This window comes from Schistocerca cancellata, chromosome 10, assembly GCF_023864275.1.
Source record: "Schistocerca cancellata isolate TAMUIC-IGC-003103 chromosome 10, iqSchCanc2.1, whole genome shotgun sequence".
NCBI lineage: Eukaryota > Metazoa > Arthropoda > Insecta > Orthoptera > Acrididae > Schistocerca > Schistocerca cancellata.
The window spans coordinates 120,232,344-120,259,224 of NC_064635.1; the positions used below are offsets into that span (position 1 = coordinate 120,232,344).

The window sequence follows — 26,881 nt, forward strand, 5'->3', positions numbered from 1 at the left end:
TGTCTATGTTAAGGGTCAGTTGCCACTCCGTGCACCAAGTGCCTATCCGCTGCAGATCTTCCTGCATTTCGCTACAATTTTCTAATGCTGCAACTTCTCAGTATACCACAGCATCATCCGCGAAAAGCCGCATGGAACTTCCGACACTATCTACTAGGCCATTTATATATATTGTGCTTAAGATTTTTGCTCACACGTTTAGAAATGCAGAAGTCCCGACATTTTTTTGTCAACTCATGTCTTTACTCACCCCTGAGATCACAAAATTTGTCAGGGAGAAAATGCTAAAACTTGTCTGGAAATCAGGGAAATATCAGGGAATTTCACTTGGGCAACCCTGCATCGGATCGTCTGCTCCATTCCCCATCCTACATCATTCGCATCGTGCTCGTAAGTCATATGCGCTCGGAGTGTGGTACATTTGTATAACACGGCTTTTCTCAAGCTGTGCCTTGTTTAGCCGTTTGATCGGCGTATTCGTTGCCACGAATGCCGCTGTGACCTCTGATCCAGATTAATGCTGCTACTTTTCGCTATCTTTGTAGCGTACTGACGTGCTGCATAATTTCATAAACGAGTGGGTAGTTGGTGAAATCTTCTCGGGCTTCCATCCGGGTAGCTGCGTCGAAAATCCACGACGTTTCGACGCTTCTACCCGAATGGAAGCCCGAGAAGATTTTATCAGCTGTGTCGTTGTGAAAAACGATTTTTGCAAGTTCATAACTACTGCTCGGGAATCGGTTAAGATAATAATTTAGCCCTCTATGCAGTTTCCTGCGTACTCGAGTGCTTCTAGAATGGCTACTAGCTCTGTCGTCATAATAGACATGCCTCAAGTAATCTACAAGCCTTTGTTGTCCGGTTTAGGAATGTATATATAGTGTCATTTACCTATTTGGCAGTGTCTGCATATAGTATTTTGGTACCCGCCACCACGTGGTCTGAAGGGTAGTCGTCGTATACTCTATTAGCAAGAAGCCTTTTGGGGGTGACTACTTTTTAGCTGCGTGTGTCAGTAAAGTGGAAAATGACGGGCTGTCGAGGAATTTGCGACACGAGACGTCAGCATGGTGTTTCTCGACAGCAAATACACTACTGGCCATTAAAATTGCTACACCAAGAAGAAATGCAGATGATAAACGTGTATTCATTGGACAAATATATTATACTAGAACTGACAGGTGATTGCATTTTCACGCAATTTGGGTGCATAGATCCTGAGAAATCAGTACCCAGAACAACCACCTCTGGCCGTAATAACGGTCTTGATAAACCTGGGCATTGAGTCAAATAGAGCTTGGATGGCGAGTACAGGTACAGCTGCCCATGCAGCTTCAACACGATACCACAGTTCATCAAGAGTGGTGACTGGCGTATTGTGACGAGCCAGTTGCTCGGCCACCATTGACCAGATGTTTTCAAGTGGTGAGAGATCTGGAGAATGTGCTGGCCAGGGCAGCAGTCGCCATTTTCTGTATCCAGAAAGGTCCGTACAGGACCTGCAGCATGCGGTCGTGCATTATCTTGCTGAAATGTAGGGTTTTGCAGGGATCGAATGAAGTTTAGAGCCACGGGTCGTAACACATCTGAAATGAAATGTAACGTCCACTGTTCAAAGTGCCGTCAATGCGAACAAGAGGTGACCGAGACGTGTAACCAATGGCACCCATACCATCACGCCGTGTGATACGCCAGAATGGCAATGACGAATAAACGCTTCCAATGTGCGTTCACCGCGATTTCGCCAGACACGGATGTGACCATCACGATGCTGTAAACAGAACCTGGATTCATCCGAAAAAATGACGTTTTGCCATTCGTGCACCCAGGTTCGTCGTCGAGTACACCATCGCAGGCTCTCCTGTCTGTGATGCAGCGTCAAGGGTAACCGCAGCCATGGTCTCCGAGCTGATAGTCGATGCTGCTGCAAACGTCGTCTAACTGTTCGTGCAGATGGTTGTTGTCTTGCAAACGTCCCCATCTGTTGACTCAGGGATCGAGACGTGGCTGCACGATCCGTTACAGCCGTGCGGATAAGATGCCTGTCATCTCGACTAGTAATGATACGAGGCCGTTGGGATCCAGCACAGCGTTCGGTATTACCCTCCTGGACCCAGCGATTCCATATTCTGCTAACAGTCATTGGATCTCCACCAACACGAGCAGCAATGTCGCGATACGATAAACTGGAATCGCGACAGGCTACAATCCGACCTTTATCAATGTCGTAAACGTGATGGTACGCATTTCTCTTCCTTACACGAGTCATGACAATAACGTTTCACCAGGCAACGCCGGTGAACTGCTGTTTGTTTGATAAATCGGTTGGAAACTTTCCTCATGTCAGCACGTTGAGGGTGTCACCACCGGCACCAATCTTGTGTGAATGCTCTGACAAGCTAATCATTTGCATATCACAGCATCTTCTTCCTGTCGGTTAAATTTCGCGTCTGTAGCGCGTCATCATCGTGGTGTAGCAATTTTAATGGCCAGTAGTGTATTTTAGACCGTGGCTTTTCCAACAGCCAAAAGAAGGCACAACAGCGGGGGAGGATCTGGTCGGAAACGCCACATTCCACAACTGGTACTAACACCGGCACCACCAAAGGGTCAGAAACTCCACGTAGCCAATATCCACACTACGATGATTACCTGGAACAAATTGCAGCGCACGAACTGTTACGTAGTAATGGCCTTAAAACGCAGAGTCTATCGGTTGTTATTGACGGGAAGCATTTACATGTTTTGATTTATTTGTGCATTGTTAGTGTACATAATTTCCTGTTGAGCCAACATTTGTGTAGCAACCCGAACAGTTATTACGATCGGCCGCGCCAGGCTATTCGTGCAGCGAGTCCCTTTGAAAAAGCTGATTGGTGCGTTAGCCTTTTGTAATTACGCGAGCAGCAAATTATGCCGTCAGTAATTTATAATGCGACGTTAATTTAACGGGGCCGCTGTTCACAGACGAATGACGTCGCTTGTGTATCGCAGTGGGGGGAAAAAGCACCTCGGGACGAGGCTACTGTGTGTTCCGTTGTTCTGTAATAATGAAACATGGCGAAATAATAAAAGCATGGAAACTGAAGACTTTTTCTGACACTTCTCCAAACATAAAAAGCCTCCTGGGAGGTAAACTGCTATGTCTGCAAAAAACTCGGGTGGAAGTATAGAATTCGAACCGCAGTAAAAGTGAGCTCGTCTTCAGGCAAGGTTTTCATTCAAATAAGCAAAATATAGGTAAATTTTGGATTTTTTTTCCGACAATGAAAAGAATGCAAAGAATCTGTTTGGGGATTTTGGTTTATCATAATTTGAACTTTATTTTAGAGTGTCGATAATAAAGACAAAATGGCCCGTAATTATAGTTTGATCAAGGGCCTGCGAGTTTGAAATACGCAGATTGCGTGCAGTTAGCCCCCCAGGAGGTATCTGAAAAAATGGATAACATCTAACCGATACTACATTATATTTATGAGATCTTATACCTAACCACAATGAAAAAACCTTTAATTTAACGATATGGGGCTAACTCGAACTTTGGGTTCGATTTTTGGATGTTTGTTACACTCTTTATGGCTTCACAAAAAAATTTCATATTAACAAATTTCGTACATTATAGGCATAAGCTCCCAAGAAAAGTGTTTACTTTTTCTGGGTCAAGGGTAGAAATTAATACGTTGAACGGTTTTTATTTTATGCTGCACGCAGTTCTGAAAAATTGCTCCTCGAGAAAAACCTGTATAGTTTAGGTAAAGCTATTATATGTATTCTTAATTAAATTTGCATGGAAACATGTTGTTATATATTTTTGACATGCTGAACACAAATCAGAAAATAGATTTGCAAGATTCATAATGGCTAATCCAATATGACGGACCAAAAAATATGTTTTCATCAATTTTGATCAAACTTTGACGGGTCGTGAGTCGTGCTTGTGTAGCTCAGTCGGTAGAGCACTTGCCCGCCAAAGGCAAAGGTCCCGACTTTGAGTCCCGGTCCGGCACACAGTTTTAATGTGCCAGGGAGTTTCAACATAATTATCCTTAATAAATGTGCGAGGTGAGTTCTTGAGCACTTTCACACATAATTGGATTTTCTATGGAAAATTCGAAGTACTCGACGGAACATGTATTCGAGCAGATAATCCACGAAATGTTTGGTGCACAGCAGTAAAATTAACTATCGTACTTGTCACACGTATTTAGTTAGGATCCTGGCTAATCACACCCTCGGAAAAAAGCATCAAAAAATATTGACGACAGTATTATATGTGAAAGCTTAGCTTTTCTTGTAGCCCTACTGTAAGTATATCAATCTAAACCTTTAACTTTTGGTATTAGTGTGTGTTCGCGCTACTTAACAATGATGCTGCTATTGGCTGACTACATCACGAGTCCTATACTCTTAATATCTGCTGTCATTGACTGACGAGATCACGTGACATGGGCTATGATCGGCCGACAAAAGCGCATCGCGTAACGCAATCTCGATCTCGGCAGCCATTGTGTTGTACTTGATGGAATTCGTATGTATGCTTTCGTAATGCAGTGACGCTTCGTAATGCAGACCGCTTTGTTTTTGCTCAGTTTCATTTCCTAAAGCGCCGGGAAGCTCTATGCCGGTGTATAAAACCTTTACCATTTAAAGGATTGAAGGTGGAAAGTATATTGTCACTTCACACGAAAAAAATGTGTGTGCATCAGGGATACAGTGTATTTTCACCCAGGTAAAAGTGTATTTTTAACCGAGAAATCCGGGAGTTTTTTCTTGTCCGCGTGTACACACAGTTATGTATGAGGCGGAACTACACTCCTGGAAATTGAAATAAGAACACCGTGAATTCATTGTCCCAGGAAGGGGAAACTTTATTGACACATTCCTGGGGTCAGATACATCACATGATCACACTGACAGAACCACAGGCACATAGACAAAGGCAACAGAGCATGCACAATGTCGGCACTAGTACAGTGTATATCCACCTTTCGCAGCAATGCAGGCTGCTATTCTCCCATGGAGACGATCGTAGAGATGCTGGATGTAGTCCTGTGGAACGGCTTGCCATGCCATTTCCACCTGGCGCCTCAGTTGGGCCAGCGTTCGTGCTGGACGTGCAGACCGCGTGAGACGACGCTTCATGCAGTCCCAAACATGCTCAATGGGGGACAGATCCGGAGATCTTGCTGGCCAGGGTAGTTGACTTACACCTTCTACAGCACGTTGGGTGGCACGGGATACATGCGGACGTGCATTGTCCTGTTGGAACAGCACATTCCCTTGCCGGTCTAGGAATGGTAGAACGATGGGTTCGATGACGGTTTGGATGTACCGTGCACTATTCAGTGTCCCCTCGACGATCACCAGTGGTGTATGGCCAGTGTAGGAGATCGCTCCCCACACCATGATGCCGGGTGTTGGCCCTGTGTGCCTCGGTCGTATGCAGTCCTGATTGTGGCGCTCACCTGCACGGCGCCAAACACGCATACGACCATCATTGGCACCAAGGCAGAAGCGACTCTCATCGCTGAAGACGACACGTCTCCATTCGTCCCTCCATTCACGCCTGTCGCGACACCACTGGAGGCGGGCTGCACGATGTTGGGGCGTGAGCGGAAGACGGCCTAACGGTGTGCGGGACCGTAGCCCAGCTTCATGGAGACGGTTGCGAATGGTCCTCGCCGATACCCCAGGAGTAACAGTGTTCCTAATTTGCTGGGAAGTGGCGGTGCGGTCCCCTACGGCACTGCGTAGGATCCTACGGTCTTGGCGTGCATCCGTGCGTCGCTGCGGTCCGGTCCCAGGTCGACGGGCACGTGCACCTTCCGCCGACCACTGGCGACAACATCGATGTACTGTGGAGACCTCACGCCCCACGTGTTGAGCAATTCGGCGGTACGTCCACCCGGCCTCCCGCATGCCCACTATACGCCCTCGCTCAAAGTCCGTCAACTGCACATACGGTTCACGTCCACGCTGTCGCGGCAAGCTACCAGTGTTAAAGACTGCGAGCTCCGTATGCCACGGCAAACTGGCTGACACTGACGGCGGCGGTGCACAAATGCTGCGCAGCTAGCGCCATTCGACGGCCAACACCGCGGTTCCTGGTGTGTCCGCTGTGCCGTGCGTGTGATCATTGCTTGTACAGCCCTCTCGCAGTGTCCGGAGCAAGTATGGTGGGTCTGACACACCGGTGTCAATGTGTTCTTTTTTCCATTTCCAGGAGTGTATGTGCCTCATGGAAAAAGGGTGACCCGGCCGAGTCACGCAATTTCACTCTTAGCCTGATCGCAAGTGGTGGCCATTAATTGCACGCGTTGATCACGTAGGCTGACGTGTGGATCAGTGAACTATACTTGACTGGAGGTATCTGGAACGTCTTAGGTGATTAGAAAGTTAGTAGACAGGAATACAATTAAATACTTAGCTTCAATTCAGCATCAGCGGTGAACGTCGAGCTTGACTTCGTACAATAATACAGGGCTATTACAAATGATTGAAGCGATTTCATAAATTCACTGTAGCTCCATTCATTGACATATGGTCACGACACACTACAGATACGTAGAAAAACTCATAAAATTTTGTTCGGCTGAAGCCGCACTTCAGGTTTCTGCTGTCAGAGCGCTCGAGAGCGCAGTGAGACAAAATGGCGACAGGAGCCGAGAAAGGGTATGTCGTGCTTGAAATGCACTCACATCAGTCAGTCATAACAGTGCAACGACACTTCAGGACGAAGTTCAACAAAGATCCACCAACTGCTAACTCCATTCGGCGATGGGATGCGCAATTTAAAGCTTCTGAATGCCTCTGTAAGGGGAAATCAACGGGTCGGCCTGCAGTGAGCGAAGAAACGGTTGAACGCGTGCGGGCAAGTTTCACGCGTAGCCCGCGGAAAATTGGCTCGTGCCTGAACTGGAGACCGACAGCGCCGACTTCAACAGGATGGTGCTCCACCGCACTTCCATCATGATGTTCGGCATTTCTTAAACAGGAGATTGGAAAACCGATGGATCGGTCGTGGTGGAGATCATGATCAGCAATTCATGTCGTGGCCTCCACGCTCTCCCGACTTAACCGCATGCGATTTCTTTCTGTGGGGTTATGTGAAAGATTCGGTGTTTAAACCTCCTCTACCAAGAAACGTGCCAGAACTGCGAGCTCGCATCAACGATGCTTTGGAACTCATTGTTGGGGCCATGCTGCGCCGAGTGGGGGAGGAACTTGATTATCGGCTTGATGTCTGCCGAATCACTAAAGGGGCACATATCGAACATTTGTGAATGCCTAAAAAAACTTTTTGAGTTTTTGTATGTGTGTGCAAAGCATTGTGAAAATATCTCAAATAATAAAGTTATTGCAGAGCTGTGAAATCGCTTCAATCATTTGTAATAACCCTGTATTTACAAGTGCAGTTATAGACTGAACTGCGAATACTTCTTTGGAATTCTGATTGCTTCACACATATAGATCAATTGTCAATGCATAAACTGTATGTGGCGCCTGGCTAGGTCGTAGCTACTGACTTAGCTGAAGACTATGCTAACTAGCGTCTCTATAAATGAGATCTCTGAAGCTGTAACATTCCTGTTAAAGCCGGCTGGAGAACTGGGCAGTGCGCCAGTTTGTCTCGTAAGGCCAGCCGAGTGGGGCGCTCGGTCTGCTAGCGTTGACGGTGGCGATTCGCGGGTCCGATGTGCACTGACGGACCGCGGCCGATTTGAAGCCTACAACCTAGCCAGTGTGGTGCCTTGCGGTGACACCACACACACTGTCAATGGAAAGGAGCCCTTGATGACAAAGGGCAACAGAGAAATCAGCTGAATCATCCACCATCTGACGAAATCAGCATCGCTAACAGTGTTCTTCAGTCACGGATATCGACGTAATCTCTGGTAGCATATGGAAATTCCGTGACTCTGTGACGTCTCAGTGAGTAACGTCCTACCCAAATATCTCTCGACAATGACATCACGGAGGAGGAAGTCGTCGGCAGCTCGAGACTGAGAAGTCTGACACATTAAGAATGTCGCCGTGAGTAAGTGCGTTCTCATATCGCACTGTACTCTACTTTGTCACTGGGCTGCGCTATTATTCCTTTTTTTTTTTTTTTTGTTTTTTTTTTTTTTTTTTTTTTTTTTTTTTGTACCGGCGTGCTACAGTAAGAGGAATGAAGGAAGATTGGGTTTGACATCCCATCGACATCGAGGTCATTAGAGACGGAGCACAAGCTCGGATTGTGTCAAGGATGGAGAAAGAAATCGGCCATGCCTTCTCAAAGGAACCACCCCGGCATTTGCCAGGAGCGATTTAGTGAAATCACGGAAAACCTAAATCTGAATGGCCCGACGAGGGTTTGAACCGCGGAACCGCGTTACAGAGGCAAGTGGATTTCATTGTCTTCCTGGAAACTAAGAGAAATTAAGTACGTAATTTTATTTTTTCGGACGTGATAATAACGTTGATTGCCCGAATGGAAAAAATCAAATGGCTCTGAGCACTATGGGACTTAACATCTGAGGTCATCAGTCCCCTAGAACGTAGAACTACTTAAACCTAACTAACCTAAGGACATCACACACATCCACGCCCGAGGCAGGATTCGAACCTGCGACCCTAGCGGTCGCGCAGTTCCAGACTGAAGCGCCTAGAACCGCTCGGCCACTCGAAAGGAGAAAATTGTACTGGAGGTGGGCGAAGACTGCTACGTTTAACTCTGAAGTTAGGCATTTGGGATGACTCTAGTCCGCCATCTATTAAAATGTCTTGAATAACGAAAATCATTTTGTAATGAAAATTTCACATGATGTTAATTACAGGTTATCCGAGGGGCGTTTGAAAAGTCCGTGCAAAAATAAAAACTATGTACGTGTTTGGGGTAAACTTTTTTATTATTCGACATAGTCTCCTTTTAGACTTACACACTTCGTCCAACGCTGTTCTAATTTGTTGATCCCTTCCGAATAATACCAATTGTCCAAGTCTGCAAAACAGCTATTAGTTGCTGCAATCACCACCTCGTTTGAATAAAATCTTTTTTCCCGCCAGCCATTTCTTCAAATTGGGGAACAGATAGTAGTCCGAGGGGGCCAAGTCTGGAGAACAGGGGGGATGTGAAACGAGTCGGAATCCTACTTCCAATAATTTTGCTACCACAACTGCTGAGGTGTGTGCTGCTGCATTGTCGTGATGGAAAAAGACTATTTTGCGGTCCAATCGCCGGCGTTTCTCTTGCGGCTCGGTTTTCAAACGGTCCAATAACAATAAATAATATGCACCTGTAATAGTTTTACCCTTTTCCAGATAGTCGATGAGGATTATCCCTTGCGAATCCCAAAAGACAGTCGCCATAATCATTCCGGCCGAAGGAATGGTCTTTGCCTTTTCTGGTGCAGATTCTCCCATGGTAACCCATTGTTTTGATTGTTGTTTGGTTTCAGGAGTATAGTAATGTATCCATGTTTCACCCGCAGTGACGAAACGACGCTTGAAGTCCTGCAGGTTCTTCCTGAACAGCTGCAAACCATCCTTGCAACACTTCACACGATTCCGTTTTTGGTCAAGCATGAGCAATCGCGGAACCCATCTCGCGGATAGCTTTCTCATGTCCAAATGTTTATGCAAAATATTATGTACCCGTTCATTCGAGATGCCCACAACACTAGCAATCTCACGCACCTTAACTCTTCTGTCATCCATCACCATATCATGGATTTTATCAATGATTTCTGGAATCGTAACCTCCACAGGGCGTCCAGAACGTTCAGCATCACTTGTGCCCATATGGCCACTCCGAAAATTTTGAAACCACTTATCAACTGTTCTAATGGAAGGTGCAGAGGCACTGTAATGTTTATCAAACTTCTCTTTAGTCTCCTGAGGCGTTTTGCCTTTCATAAAGTAATGTTTACATAGCCAAACACTAGAGTTGTGGCGATTCGTGAATGAGTCGTTCATTTGAACGACTCTAAATAAAGAATCGTAAGAATCGAATCGTGATACGGACGAATCGTCGTTCAAAAGAATCGTAAGAACGATTGCGTGTTTCCGAATCGTGACGATTCCAAGTTCCAACGGTGAGCGGTTCATCGATTCTTAGTACACACTACGCTATGCTTCGAAGGCAACTTCCGAATCATGCCGACTCGTGCTGAATGATAACGACCGCTAGATGGCAGTCAAGTGGAGGATGCAAGTGAACAAAGGAAGCAATTTTGCACCACCTTTCGCACAAATCGACTCCTCTTCTCTGGCATACTGAAATAAAACAATAGATGCAATCAAATCAAACGTGACCTTTCGTCAATTAAGGTATTACACGTATAAATCGAGAATCACGCTTGTAACGTCATATGCATGTTTACTCATAAATAAACTGTTTGACACAGTTCGATTCTAACCCCATTGACGATTTCAGACATGTCCTGCCGTCTGTGAGTAAGATGTAGAACTTTTTGCATTCCGTAAGAATCGTGCCATCGCAGACTAGAATGAATCGTGAAAGAATCGTGAACGAATCGTAGGAATCGATTCGCAATGTAAGATTGAATCGTAGGAATCGAATCGGGAAAAAGAATCGTGTTCCCCAACTCTACCAAACACAATGAAATAGACCAATATGGCTGCAACTTTGTGTGCGTTCTTTCCAAAGATGCTAGTAACTAAACATGACTTCGATCACGGCCGCCTAATACAGGCGGCCGTGCTTCGATACGCACCGGTGGTGCCATCTCTCGGACTTTGCACGGACTTTTCAAACGCCCCTCGTACATGGCGTTCTACTAAATGTTTTGAACTTTTTTCAGGAGGACTAGACTGATTCCAAGCATATTGCACAGAAGTCTTTGAAAAGTTCTCCACACAGCCATCTCTTACACTTCAAACACCACTCCCTTAATATGTCACTTCGTCTTCCACTGGCGAGACAACTTCGTCACGAGCGTAATAGCTTCTCAAGATCGGCCGTTCTCTCTTCCTCGACATCAAGTAACAGTCGCCCCCTCCTTTATTTCAACTAAAACTGAGTGAAATAATCATTTCCCAGACGTTCTCCAAAAATCTCCTTTGCGACAATTTAGGTGAACTGGTATTGAATTTCAGAAGGCAAAAATTTATTAATTACATATATATTCAGAAGATTAAAAAATATCAGAACCGTCCATCTTCTAATGGTAGTATCAAGATAATTTTGAAGCAACTAATACACCAGATCTACTCAAGTTTCTATACGACTGTAAAATGTGATAATTCCATGTTTTCGCTCATGACCATTACCTTCGTCATCTTGATAGATGTCGATAAAATGAGTACAATAGTTTCTGGAAACAAACACGGAGGATACACTGTCTGTGCTAAAGTACCCGCACATCCGTATGCAATGCGGAATTCACAACCAAACGTCACAAGAGGCAGACCCACGAGTGTAAAAGGAGGCGGGGAGTATCGTGTTGGCAGTAGAGAAGCAGTGACGGCAGAAAGAGTCATTCGGGAGAGCTTAGTCACTTCGAACGTGGACCAGTAACTGGGTGTCGCCTGAGTAACAAGTCCACAAGGGACATTTCAATTCTTTGAAAGCCGACCAAGTCGACCGCCTGTTATGTGATTGTCAAGTGGAAATGCAAGGAACAACCAGAGCTTAAGACCAGGCTTTTTTTGTTATTACGTGCAGTCCCCTTCTTGCGATCAAGAAAACACCAAATGTGGAATTATTTGAACGCATTTTAATGGATTGTGTTCCGCTTACCGTAGAGGAACAGTTCAGCGACTATTTCAGCATAACAATGCACCGTGTCGTAAAGCAGCATCTGTGACGTAATGATATGTGGCCAATAACATTAGAACTACTGATGGCCTTGGGAGAGCCAGCCCTGACAAAACTCTAGCATCTGGTGAGCAAGATGTATGAGACAGGCGAAATACCCTTAGACTTCAAGAAGAATATAATAATTCCAATCTCAAAGAAAGCAGGTGTTGACAGATGTGAGAATTACCGAACTATCAGTTTAATAAGTGACAGCTGCAAAATACTAACGCGAATTCTTTACAGACGAATGGAAAAACTGGTAGAAGCCGACCTCGGGAAAGATCAGTGTGGATTCCGTAGAAATATTGGAACACGTGAGGCAATACTGGCCCTACGACTTATCTTGGAAGCTAGATTAAGAAAAGGCAAACCTACGTTTCTAGCATTTGTAGACTCAGAGAAAGCTTTTGACAATGTTGACTGGAATACTCTCTTTCAAATTATAAAGTTGGCAGGGATGAAATACAGGGAGCGAAAGGCTATTCACAATTTGTACAGAAAGCAGATGGCAGTTATAAGAGTCGAGGGATATGAAAGGGAAGCAGTGGTTGGGAAGGGAGTGAGACAGGGTTGTAGCCTCTACCCGATGTTATTCAATCTGTATATTGAGCAAACAGTAAAGGAAACAAAAGAAAAATTCAGAATAGGAATTAAAATCCATGGAGAAGAAATAAAAACTTTGAGGTTTGCCGACGACATTGTAATTCTGTCAGAGACAACAAAGGACTTGGAAGAGCAGTTGAATGGAATGGACAGTGTTTTGAAAGGAGGATATAAGATGAACATCAACAAAAGCAAAACGAGGATAATGGAATGTAGTCGAATTAAATTGGGTGATGCTGAGGGAATTAGATTAGGGAATGAGGCGCTTAAAATAGTAAATGAGTTTTGCTATTTGGGGAACAAAATAGGTGATGATAGTCGAAGTAGAGAGGATATCAAATGTAGACTGGCAATGGCAAGGAACGCGTTTCTGAAGAAGAGATATTTGTTAACATCGAATATAGATTTTAAGTGTCAGGAAGTCTTTTCTGAAAGTATTTGTATGGAGTGTAGCCATGTATGGAAGTGAAACGTGGACGATAAATAGTTTAGACAAAAAGAGAAGAGAAGCTTTCGAAACGTGGTGCAACAGAAGGATGCTGAAGGTTAGATGGGTAGATCCCATAACTAATGAGGAGGTATTGAATAGAATTGGGGAGAAGAGAAATTTGTGGCATAACTTGACTAGAAGAAGGGATCGGTTTGAAGGACATATTTTGAGAGATCAAGGAATCACCAATCTAGCATTGGAGGGCAGCACAGAGGGTAGAAATCGTAGAGGGAGATCAAGAGATGAATACACTAAGTAGATTCAGAAGGCTGTAGGTTGCAGTAGGTACTGGGAGATGAAGAAGCTTGCACAGGATAGAGTAGCATGGAGAGCTGCATCAAACCAGTCTCTGGACTGAAGACCACAGCAACAACAACAACAACAACAACAACATTCGTGAAATGGACTGGCCTGCCCAAAGTACCGATCTGAACCGAATAGAAAACCATTAGGGTAAGTTAAAATTTCGACTTCGTTACAGACTCCAGGCTGCAACATCACTACCTTGCCCGGTTTCGGCTGCTGAGGCAGAATGGGTTGCCATTCCTCCACAGAGATTCGGACACCTCATTGAAAGTGTCCCCAGTAGAATTCAAGCCCGTCGTAAAAGTGAGGTGGTGACACACACTATATAAACGTCCCCTGATAGGTGCCTGCATACTTTTGATCAGATAGTGTACTTGTCTATGTTCTTATTTGGGAGCATTTCTTTTGCAATCTCTCTTCGTCTTCCTCGTTTCCGTCGTCCCGACGTACGTGAGTTTCTTTTCTTCCAACAGCGTCTGAGTCAGCTCGACACTGTTACAGAGTTATCACCTGTTAGATTCCCATTTGTTCCACGAATAGGTTCCACTAACCTCAACACAAAATTTCTTTGAGACTGTTGGCCGACGTATTGTTCCAAATTTTTTGTATAGCCAGTTTTAGCATCAACAAGAGCAAAAATTTGTAATCCATATTTTGTATGTTTACTGTGTATGTACTGCCTAAAATAGCAATTTCCCCTGAACGGCAAAGTTGCTCGTCGATTTTTTTATATACTTACAGAGAGAAGATCACTAAACTTACTAACCATAAATTCAAATACTACTTTGATTGGAACTAGTTTTATTTTCCAGCTGATGAGAATTACGCGCATATACATCATCAGAACTCAAATTTCGGTACAGAAAACGGAATCCCTTCTCACTTAACAGTAAAAAAACCACACTGCAATCCATTGCCCTCAGAGTTATCCACAACTGCATACAGTTTTTTCTCTGACAAGGCTTCGTACCAATGATAGAGGGAAATCGCAAAAGTAAGGTCTCGTATTTTTTTATAAGTACATAGACCTGTTTATTTCTACAATGATTTACATCAGTTTACAGCTTGAACATTTAGCTATTTTTCGACATAATCACCATTTCTGTCGATGCACTTTTGTAGACGCTGTGGCAGTTTTTGTATGCCCATGTCATACCAGCTCGCCGCCATGCTGTTCAGAAAGTTATGAACCTCTTCTTTCACCTCATCGTCGGAGACGAATCGCTGATAGGTACTGTGAGACACTCAAAAAACTCGAACATGCAATTCAGAACGGGAGAAGAGGAATGTTGAGCAAGGGCGTACACATTCTCCATGACAACGCTCGCCCACACATCGCTCGGAAAACCGTTGCTCTTCTGCAACAGTTTCAGTGGAACATAATCACCCACCCACCTACCCACCCTATAGTCCTAATTTCGCAACCCCACCCACCCACCCTATAGTCCTAATTTCGCAACCAGTGACTATAACCTGTTCCATAGGTTAAAAGAACATTTGGCCACAAAGCGATTCAGCCCCGACGACGAAGTGAAAGAAGAGGTTCATAACTTTCTGAACAGCATGGCGGCGAGCTGGTACGACATGGACATACAAAAACTACCACAGCGTCTACAAAAATGCATCGACAGAAATGGTGATTATGTCGAAAAATATCTAAATGTTCAAGCTGTAAACTGATGTAAACTATTGTAGAAATAAACAGGTCTATGTACTTATAAAAAATAGTAGACTTACTTTTGGGATTACCCTCGTATTAACGATTTCAATGAAAGATCTTATCTCTGTACTATCTATTAACCTTGAATCTCTATCTATGGTAAATCTTGAACGAACGTTTTCAATGTATAAGTTAGTACAGCAAACAATAATTTGCAAATTCTCGTTCTTAAGATAAAAATTCAGTGTTAACCATTGAAGTCTACCCTATCCTGCCTTCGCTTCCAGGGAGATAATGACGTTACTTGCTTGAGTATGCACGTTGTTTCGGGGAACATGTGTGTGCTGTCGTGTTTCACGGTTCTTTCAGCTGAATTGAATGCCTTTTTATCACTCAGTTCAGACGAATTGGATCTGTTTTCCTCGTCACTGGCCTGTTGTATCGATTGAGTGTTGTGGTCACTTGCAGTCACGTGATGCATGTCGTGATCACTTTCATCAGTTTTACTTGTGACGTATATAGCGCACGGTTGGCAACTGTCACGCAAATACGCTACTGGTAGGGTAAGTGATTTCTTACGAACTGTGGACGGAAAACAGAAACGTGCTGTTGCCACCACACCGAACACCAACAATAAACTTTTAATTACTCAAAGGCGCGACTCCGAAAATTGGCGCACAGTTTTGCAAACGAACTATTAATGTCACGGGAGGATACCTGCCAACTACACGCTTAATCTAGGGTTAAATGGAATTAACGCAGGTGTTGATAATTCATACTTGTTGTTCTACTCCATAACTTCGTTGAGGAATTGATGCATCAGAGCCTGTCACGGTGTAGAGTCGTACAACAATGTGTTGCCCTCGTTTGTTGCGAGTATAAAGTGTCTTCAAGAAGAACGAATTTGTCGATGAACAAAAAGTTTGATGCAGTGCATGTGACGGATATAGGATATCTGTTGGAAAACACCGCATTCTCGTTGTGTCCCATCCATCGTATTCTACGGACCTAGCCCCAGGAGACTTTTCCCTGTTTCCCAAACTGAAATACACGTTGAAAGGACGTCGTTTCCAAACCATAGAAGAGATACAGGACAATGCGACGAGAAACCTGAACGCCATCCCGCAAAATGTGTTCTGGGAGGCGTTCCAAAACTGGAGGAAACGATGGGAACGGTGTATTGCCAGTAGAGGGGACTATTTTGAAGGGGGCAGTGCTTAAAATGTTGTACGGTAAGCAATAAAGCTGATACAGTAGAAGTTCGGTTTCTTTTTTAACATACCTCGTAACTTTGTACACATACAAACCTTCGGTCGCTATGTAGATGATTGGAGTTGCGGTTCTCTGTGTCAGGTAGAATTTCCAGCAGAGCGCATCAGTGCTGTTAGCGTTTAGAGTGGTTACCAGGCCGGGTAGGGTATAAAAGGGGGCGTGGACAACGTAGGCTTTTGAATGATCGCCGTGAAATAAAATGTGCGTAAGGCATTTTGCGCTGCGAGTCCCCTTCTGGGGAATTCGTCTGCCAGGCGGAAGTCTTTTGTATTTGACGCCATGCCGGGGACTTGCGCGTCGATTATAACGAAATGACGATGAGGACAACACATGTACACAGTCCCGAGCGGACCCACCTAACACCGACTCAAAGGAAGGCCTTGGCGCTTGTTCGTGACGTCACGTCAGCTAGGCACGGCGAACGCCAGGTCTGTTGCAGGCATACTCATAATGGTGGTGTCTCCCTCCCTGACACAGGAAAATGTGAAACTATTGGCGGTAGTTGACCAACACACATTGTTCTGAGAGATTTCTGCAATCGATTAATTGTGCAGTTAATTACACTTCTTAACAAATAGTGTACTACTGAACTTAAATTTCCGCCTGTTTTAAGGATTGACATACAAAAACAACTTAATGGTCCAGCAGCAACAGAATTCGTGCTTCTTTACCTTATTCGTAAATCTGAGGAAGTTACGTTTGTACTGGGTTGCTTTTAGAAGAAACTGTGAACATATTGGTGCTCTTCTTTAGGTATCTTGGTTGACTATGGGGTGAGGAGCACCGAATGTTAATGAAATATCTTGCGATTGTACACGTTGGGGGAGGGGGTGGGGGACAGAAGAGGAGGTAAAAGAGAGATACTTGTTTTATCAAATAAAATTTTTTATGTTATAAAGTTTCTCCTTTGAGTTGCAAGAGGGGAATATTTATCTTTTCTAATGTGCATGTTTAAAAAAGTTTAAGCTGAGCAGTATTTTCGATGTATGAAGCTATTTTGTTTCCTGTTTAGAATTCCTTTCGTTGAAAACGACTGTAATCTAATGACTGGCAACAGTTGGACACTTACACATGTAAATTAGTTCACATTTCCAGTGACGATGTCAAACGAATATAAATAAATAAATAAAAGAAACGAGTTCATTGTAAGGGGGTTGGGGTAAGTTTCGATAACAAAATGGATCGAGTAAGTATAGTTTCTTGAATGTAAAATTTCCGAAGCTTGCAATGGGGCAAAGCGTCTTCTCATATCGATCTACGTTTGTTTCGACAGGATTCAGTAATACAGAACTACGATCTTCATTTGTAGCTTTACGATAGTAAGAAAATCTTTGATCTAAATAAAACTGCAGAATCCAAAACAATACCAAACAGTTTGTCCAAAAATAAGAGATTTATAGTGATAAGCACGCCCAGCCCAGGCGTTTCTGCCTGCAACAGACCTGGCGTTCGCCGTGCCTAGCTGACGTGACGTCACCAACAAGCGCCGAGGCCTTCCTTTGAGTCGGTGTTGACGCACCCCAGCCACGAGTCCAACCCCGTACGCGGAGATGCCGCGTAGTGTTATCCGGCGTTATCAGCGCCTGACAGAGTAGGTAAGGGACCTCGTTGTGTGTGTGTGTGGGGGGGGGGGGTCTATTTCGCCAGCTGATTAGAGCAATATCCAGATTTTTGTGGCATTCGGATGTGACAGTGGCCTCGTGTCGGAATGCGGGGAACGTGACGGCAAGGATACTCGTCGTCAAAGTTTCGATCGGCCACGCCTGAGTATCGCTATGTTGTGCACTGAGCGCAACTGCGCCTGCCATCCGAAAACAAGTAATGGGCCGTCTCCAACATTCTGTCACCCTAGACCTTTGCTTGGAGACTAGCAGAAGCTGGACAAGGGAATTACCACTGATACCAGCGCAACACAAACGTCTGCGTTTGGAGTGCTGCCGTGATTGGGAAGCTTTCACTGGGGCAATGCTATGTGTGCAGCAATGACTCGTGCTTCTGCATTGCCCTGTATGATCATCGTCAGCGACACAGGGAGAGGTCCCGTTTTCCAATGTTTTTGAGCGGCAGAGCGGTGTTACTTTGGGTGTCAGGTTATGGGGATGCATCGGTTATGACTTCGTCACAACTGGTTGTGGTTGAGGGAGGTCTTGATATCACAGCGGTATGTGAAGGACATCCTGCATCCTCATGTGTTACCTTTCATGTGACAGCGTCATGGTGCTATTTTTCAACAAGACATGGCACACGTATCTAGGGTTGATTGGTTGCTTGCTTGATTCGAGGTTGGGGAGCACAAACAAACAGTGACATCATCAGTTCCACGATCTAAGGTAACAATTGATGGGAGGAACAACACAAATAGCACAATACAGCCGATGGGAGAGGAAAATGGGCAAAGAGACAAAAGGAACGTCGGAGCGGCTGGAAGGTTAAAGAATAGGAGGGACGGGAGGGGAAGGGACAGCATGGGGCGCCTAAAGGCGTTATGTACGGTGGGGTGCAAGCATCGCAGCCAACCCATCCCGAGTCCCACACCATACCATACCATACCTTACCATCATTGTGACACAATGGGGAGAACACAAGGGGAAGACGACAAAGGAAAGGGGAAACAAAACGGAACAAAAGACGAGACAAATCGTAAGGGAAGCAGTGGAAAACAATTGCCAACACTAACCTAGGGGCTCCCGTGTCAAAAGGAAATTCATATACATAAGTCTGGGAGAGAAAACTACTTTTGTGAAGAAAAGAGGATGGATATAACGATGTGAGTGTGCCGTGGCGGCGGTATTCCCGATCGATTCTCGATCGTTGGGCCTCCGAGTGGTGTTTCTTTCTCCGTTGCGGGGCGCCTCCCGGCGGCGGGTGGCGCCGTCTCTGCCCAGTGGCGTGGTGTGTGCGCGGACAGTCAAGTTTGGGCGCGAGCGGCGCAGGCATTGCCTTTTGCGTCGGACGCTTGGTCCCTCCCCGCTGTCGGTGGCTGGAGTCGTCGCCTGACTACCAGCTTTCCTGCCCTGTCTGACTGCGCCTTGCTGAGGTCTGGGTGACGATACTCGTGCCGGATCATCTTTCTCGCAGCGATTTCCCTGGACCGCGCCTTGCCAGCAGCTTGTGGCTGTGCTGCTCCCTGATACAGTTAACTGGGGAGTATCTTTCCGTCCTCGGAAGTTTGGTGCTGTTTGTATGTTTCAGCGTGCTATGGCCGGATGAAGAAGATTATCTTCGTTGTTATCATTGTGTCTGAATCGTGGCCAAACCCCAGTGTTCGTGTTTCTCGGCATTCTGTGGGGTGATGTACCCTACGTAGTATGTTTTTCTTGGCGTTTTATTGTGCCGTTGCAGAACTTTGTTTAACCTTTTCCCTCCTTACTCTTCTGCACAGTGTCTTTGGATCCTGTGGCCTGTAATTTCGCTTGTGCCAAGTTCCGGGGTTTTGGGGGATAATTGATTAAATTATGTTTGAGAATTTATGGGATTCTGTGTGTTTGTCTGGGGTTTTTGCTGGCCTGTGCCCGTACGATTTTCCGTTTCCTCGCCCGGGCGTCGTACGTAAAGTTTAAGGTGAGTGAAATTTGGTAGTTCTCGTCCAGTGATTCGGTGGGCCCCGTGACGATTTTTTTTCCACCCTGCCTGTCCTATCTCCCTGGCTTAAGGTTGGCTCCTCTGTGCCCGTCGGCGAGTGTGTATGTGGGCGACGGTGATCGGTTCCTGACTTGTTTACCGTTTCTTGCTGACATCTCTGCATAGACTGCCGAGTCTGTAATTTGGTCTATGCCATGTTATAGTTGCTTAAAGTTGGTTGGCATATCCCACTTGGTAATGACATTTGCGCACCTATGAGATTGAATAATGTTTTTAACTATTGTAAGCTGGCGGTTGTCGCCGTGTGTGTTAAATTTTAACTTGTATTTGAGTTTTGGCGTAATTGTATTTTGTTAACTGAGTTAATTTTATCTTGCCTACTGCTGCGATGTCAGAAATGTTAAAATCTAGCCTTGGGCTCCTTGTGAATTTTTATGTTGATAACTGATGCAGCATTTTAGTGCATTGATTAATCTTTTACGTTTTGGAGAAATTTTATCTTGGCAAGTCCTTGGGGTTAAATTGTGGAACTTGTCTATGATCTATGGAAATGTTGGGGTGGAATGCACTTCCTCGTTAGGCCTATCACTTAGTGTTTTACTAAAGGCATTAAGGGATATTTGTAGAAAGTTTTTTTAAAATAAATAAAATCTTATCATACATTTAATCTTATCTTTGAAGCCGTATTTGTGGAGAGTTGTTATTTAAATTGCATTGTCTACTGTTCACTCCAATAAATCCACCCTGTTAAAGAAAAAAAAATTGGTGCTCAGTGAGGATCGTCTGCTAATACCAGAGACGAAAAAAGTGGGAGGGCGTATTTAGTGTGAAGGGCCAAAAGGTGGGGTCAGCCTATATGTGAACTGTTTGATTGGTGCTGAGGTATTCCAGTGACCAGCAAGGAGCCTTACATCTGTCCCCGACAAAACACGTGAGGGTCCAGCTCGCACGTCAGCTCTGTCCCAGTATTCAGGACATCCAGGACACTACGGCTTTCTCACACCCTTCTCAGTTGAATCGGTGCACACATCCAGGCTAGACAGCATGCAATGTCATACTGATAAGTTGCTCACATTGCCAAGTTGTTTGTAAGTTTCACTCGATTTTGTAATTACTGAGCTAACGTCACATACCCTCTCAACAGAAGGCAGTTATAAGAGTCGAAAGACATGACAGGGAAGCAGTGGTTTGGGAAGGGAGTGCGACAGGGGTGTAGCCTATCCCCGATGTTATTCGATCTGTATATTGGGCAAGCAGTAAAGGAAACAAAAGAAAAATTGGAGTAGGAATTAAAATCCGTGGAGAAGAATTAAAAACTTTGATGTTTGCTGATGACAATGAAATTGTAATTCTATCAGAGACGCAAAGGACATGGAAGAGCAGTTGAACGGAATGGACAGTGTCTTGAAAGGAGGATGTAAGATGAACAGCAACAAAAGCAAAACGAGGATAATGGAATGTAGACGAATTAAATCGGGTGATGCTGAGGGAATTAGGTTAGGAAATGAGACACTTAAAATAGTAGAGTTTTGCTATTAGGGGACCAAAATAACTGATTATGGTTGAAGTAGAGAGGAAATAAAATGTAGAGTGGCAATGGTAAGGAAAGCGTTTCTGAAGAAGAGAAATTTGTTAACATTGAGTATGGATTTAAGTGTCAGGAAGTTTAGATGGGTAGATTACGTGACTAATGAGGAGGTACTGAACAGAATTGGGGAGAAGAGGAATTTGAGGCACAACGAGACTAGAAGAAGGGATCGGTTGGTAGGACATGTATGAGGCACTTTAGTATTGGGGGGCAGCGTGGAGGGTAGAAGTCGTAGAGAGAGACCAAGAGAGGAATGCGCTAAGCAGATTTCGAAGGATGTAGGTTGCAGTATTGTATTGTGTATTTAAACTGGGAACCTATTAACGACGAAAAGGCTTCGTCCCGCCATATCCCTCAGTGGTTCACAACCCCACCCCACCGCCGACCCACACCGAACCCTGGGTTATTGTGCGGTTCGGCACCCAGTGGACTCCCCCTCACCCTCCCCCCTCCCCGGGAACGCCTCATACCAGACGAGTATAACCCCAAATGTTTGCGTGTGTGTGTGACATCTTATGCGACTTAACTGCTAAGGTCATCACTCCCTAAGCTTGCACTCTACTTAACCTAAATTCTTAGGACACACACACACACACACACACACACACACACACACACACACACACACACCCATGCCCGAGGGAGGACTCGAACCTCCGCCGGGACCAGCCGCACACTCCATGACTGCAGCGCCCTAGACCGCTCTGCTAATCCCGCGCGGCCAAATTTTTCCGCGGTATAGTAATTATGGTGTACGCGCATGTGGAGACAGTGTTTGCACAGCAATCGCCAACATAAGGTAACTGAGGCGGAATGAGGGGAACCAGCCCGCATTCGCCGAGGCAGATGGAAAACCGCCTTAAAAACCATCCACAGGCTGGTCGGCACACCGGACCTCGACACTAATCCGCCGGGCGGATTCGTTCCGGGGACCGGCACGCCTTCCCTCTCGGGAAGCAGCGCGTCAGACCGCGCGGCTAGCCGGACGGGCTGGTTGCAGTAGGTACTGTGAGATGAAGAAGCTTGCACAGGATACAGTAGCATGGAGAGCTGCATCAAACTAGTCTCTGGACTGAAGACCACAACAACAACCCTGTCAATCTGTGAAGTATTATGTAGTTTTCTCGTCTCATTCTGAGTGCGTAACATTTTTTGTCGGGCAGTGTAAATATGCGTGCTTGTGGCATAAACCACACCGTTCCAGATTTTTTTCCGAAATTCGATAATCCAGATGGCCTACAGTCCCAGTTAAACGGTATAAACGAGCTTCCACTGTACTGCAAAAATTGCGCCTTCCTCCAAACTGTCAACTTTCCCTTGTGACAGCGAGGAAGGGCCGCAATCTGCAAGTGTACGCCCGGGGAACAGGAAACGGCGAGTGCAGCTCGTACGTTGCCAAACAAAAGCTGGAGCTGCCGTGGGCATCGTCGCCATTGTGTGCGCCGCTGTGATGAGAAAGCCCCGTCATAATCTGGCCGCCATTGTTCGCCGCGCAGTCATTTGTCACGGCTGCACAGCGTCTCCTTCTCTGGGCGCACTCCGACGCTTTTTTGTTCCGGCCGTGAAAAGGCGGAAGCAATCGCACTAACAGCGACACTGATGCTGACAGTGCCGAAGAGCCCCAGCGGACTGTAGATCACAAGGCAGCCAGCGTACCGCAGCCCGAGCGGGCTGCGGCGTTTTGCCCACATCTGCAGTTGGCCTCAGTCTCATTCCACTGGACAAAAGGCAAAACCAGTGGCGAAAAATAATGTTCGCCTGTCATGGTGTCTTCCACACTGAAGTGACAAAAGTCATGGGATAGCGATATGCACATTGAACCGTAAATTTACTTTAAAAATAAATTTTTTTTTTTGAAGTATTACTTTATTTACTGGCGATTCATCAAGAACATTGACACATTTAATCACACTAGGTGAGCGTGGAAGTAGTTGCCAGGAAGTAACTGATGGAAAATTACCTTTAACAAATGTCAGTTCATTCGAGCTTTTTCAAAACAGACTTAAAATTATTAACAGAAAAGCACACTCGAAATACCAAGTCACAATTTAACAAATGTGAATTTTATTCCTAAAAGCCTTTTCAAAAACAGATTTAAAATTACAATCAGAAAGCACCCTCTAAATTTCAAGTTACAATTATTCAGAGGCAGGATAACTTTTTTTTTTTACACTAGAAGACTTCGGGCTGAGAAGCTTCCGCCCCATTTCAACACGGCCGTAGTCACGACCGCTCACAACGACCTCTGAAAAACCACACTGGTGCAAATCTGCAACACATCATATTACTTTAAACTAAAAATTTTAACAACTCACACAAACACATTAACTATGCACCCCGTAAGAGGGATGGAAATAGTACAACACTCAACTAAGAAAATATTTGCCACCGAAAGTGCAATTTGTTTTTAAAAGGACTCTTACGGTGGAAGGGTGGCAACTTTATAAAGATAACTATTTAAATAAAACCCAGAAAATGCAGACTTACATAAAATGTACAACATGCTCTACATTACACTTATACCACCTCGCAAGATGATAGGCAAGATAAAAACATATTTCAAGAATTCGGCCGTCACTTCAAGCAATAAAATCGTTAACACACCGAATGCGCAAACATGACAGAGGTAGCTATTAACGTACGGCAGACAGACAGACACTAACTGCCTAACAAATGAGGACGGGAGACGGACGAGCAAGCTGGGGACGAGAGACTGACCAAAAAAACAAGTAGAATTTAACAAGTAAATGAAAACATATCTCCAGTCACTTCTAAGAAATTGCGATTTCTGGCGAAGACATGGCGCAGCACCCCCAGAACGCTCTCCCGAACCGTCCGCTTCCAGCCGCTTCAACGGACGCAGGAAGGCGCGCCGATCTCCCGTCTCACGGCGTCGCAGCTCGCCCCGGCCAGACCGATGTCGTGGGTTGACTCCTGTTGCTCTCGTGTCGGCCGCTAACCCACTACGCCCCGCTATACGGCGCAGCCACTGGACTCACGTGGGGACCTCACATGCGCCGACGCTCCAGGCGGACAAGTCATCTTGTGTCCCAGTGCGCGACCGACCAACCGATCGATCCAACCGCCAGTGCCCGTTTCTTGAGCAAACTCGAGCAGACTGGCGGCCTAATACATACTAGCACTCCGGACGACAGACAGACACTAACCGCCTCACCAATGCGGACGAGTGACAGATCCAGACTAACTTGGCTGACCAACTGACTAGACGCCCAGACTGACAGACTGCCCTGCCTGACCAACTGCCTCCGACTCACTGAGGAGCTCATAGCGCCGCTTAAATGCACAACAAAACCGCAAATTTTACTACGGCTCACACATATACAGATGGCGGTAGTATCGCTTACACGAGGTATAAAAGGGAAGTGCATTGGCGGAACTGTCATTTTTACTCTGTGATTCCTGACACGATTATAGCCACACAACACGAATTATCGGACTTCGAACGTGGAATGGTATGTGTAGCATGGGATATGCCATTTCGGAAATTGTTTGGGAATTCACTACTTCGAGATCCACAGCGTCAGTAGTGTGCCTTGGATACCAAATTTCAGGCTTTACCTCTCACCACGGACAACGCAATGGCCGACGGCCTTCACTTAACGACCTCTAGCAGCGTCGTTTGCGTAGAGCTGTCAATGCTAGCAGAACAGCAACACTGCTTGAAATAATCGCATAAATCAATTTGGGACGTACTTCGAACACATGCGTTTGGGCAATGCGGCGAAATTTGGCGTTAACGGGCTATGGCAGTAGATGACCGACAGGAGTGCCTTTGCTGACAGCACGGCATAGCCTGCAGCGCCTCTGCTGTGCTGGTTGGACCCTAGACGACTGGAGAACCAGGACCTGATCAGATGATTCCCGATTTGCGCCGGTAAGAGCTGATGTTAGGGTTAGAGTGTGGCTCTGACCCCTACGAAGCCGTGGACCCAAATTGTCAACAAGACACTGTGCAATCTGCTGGTGGCTCCATAATAGTGTAGGCTGTGTTTACATGGAATGGGCGAGGTCCTTTGGTCTAAATGAGCCGATCATTGGCTAATGTTCCCAAACAATGATGAAATCTATTAGGATGACAATGCGGCATGTCTGCGGGCCAGAGTTATTCGCGATTGGTTTGAAGAACATGTTTGGGCCACCCAGATCGCGCGACAGGACCCATCAAACATTTTTTAGACATAATTGAGAGTTCAGTTCGCGTACAAAATCGCACCGGCAACACTCTCGAAAGTATTCGCGGCTACAGAGGCAGAATGGCGCAGTATTTCAGCAGGTTACTTGGAACGATCTGTTGAGTCCATGCCATGTCGAGTTGCTGCACCAGGCCGGGCATGTGGAGGTCCGCCACGATAATAGGTATTCCATGAATTATGTCAGATACAGGTCCGTGAACTGTTGCGCAAGAAAAATTGGTGATACATGGCGCCATCTAGCGTATACTGAGGAAGTTTACTGCGAAAAAGTGTATACTAAACACCCAATTGAGAGGCAGCATAAAACTATGAATGTTTATGTGTATGAGTGGTCAAAATAACCACGGCGGTCGACGTATACCAGGTTTACGGCAGTGTGCGTCCCTTCGCGGTGCGCAGCGGTGTGTGTATGTATGTATGTGTATGTGTATGTGTGTGTGTGTGTGTGTGTGTGTGTGTGTGTGTGTGTGTGTGTGTGTGTAGCAACAAACCACTATTTCCCTGTCCTGAGTCTAATTCAGGATATAATCATACAAACTGTCAACAGATGTCCGTGCTGAAGTTAAAATCTTCTGGGTTATTAGGCCGCGTCATGTTTCTTTTAAAATGTTCGACGTTTCGTCCCCTCTGCTGGGATCTTCCTCAGGATCTTTTGGTGTCCACTACTGCTAGAACACGGTCAGAGACGAGTGTCGCGCCCACTTATAAAGGGGGAGTTTTCTGGCGGTGCTGGAGAAGTGATAGTATTGGTTAAAATTCATATGCCTACCATTGGTGGGCTATAGTCATAGGCTAATATTCCCGCTCTCATACAGAAGGGGCGTTGGTAGTTCATCTCCTGTGGATACCATTGGCGGTCCATCGTCATTGGACAGAAGGGCACTATTCCACACTTATGCTGGAGAAGGGTTATTGGTTGAAATGCCTGCTACCGCTACTGATTGATCGTCATCAGCGGCTAGATTCGATACGGACAGAGCAAGAGAGGGGGAATGTTTATCCAAAATATTTGGTTCAAATGGCTCTGAGCACTATGGGACTTAACTACTGTGCTCATCAGTCCCCTAGAACTTAGAACTACTTAAACCTAACTAACCTAAGGACATCACACACATCCATGCCCGAGGCAGGATTCGAACCTGCGACCGTAGCAGTCGCGCGGTTCCGGACTGCGCGCCTAGAACCGCTAGACCACCACGGCCGGCTATCCAAAATATTATTGTCCGCCGAGGTGACTTGCAGCGCGTTGTTTATGCCGCTCACATACCGCTGCCGAGTATTTACTTCCTCGATGGCGGGGAGCCAAGATGCCGGAAGCCTATACCCATCCTCTCTATTGAAATTAGATCCATTCTTAGAAATT

The 26,881-nt window shown here is 45.6% G+C and overlaps 1 protein-coding gene across 5 annotated transcripts in view; it reads left to right on the forward strand.

Moving 5' to 3' along the window:
- LOC126106489 (protein sprint) overlaps nucleotides 1-26,881 on the forward strand; it is a 555,062-nt gene that overhangs the window by 429,530 nt on the left and 98,651 nt on the right. The window lies entirely within an intron of this gene.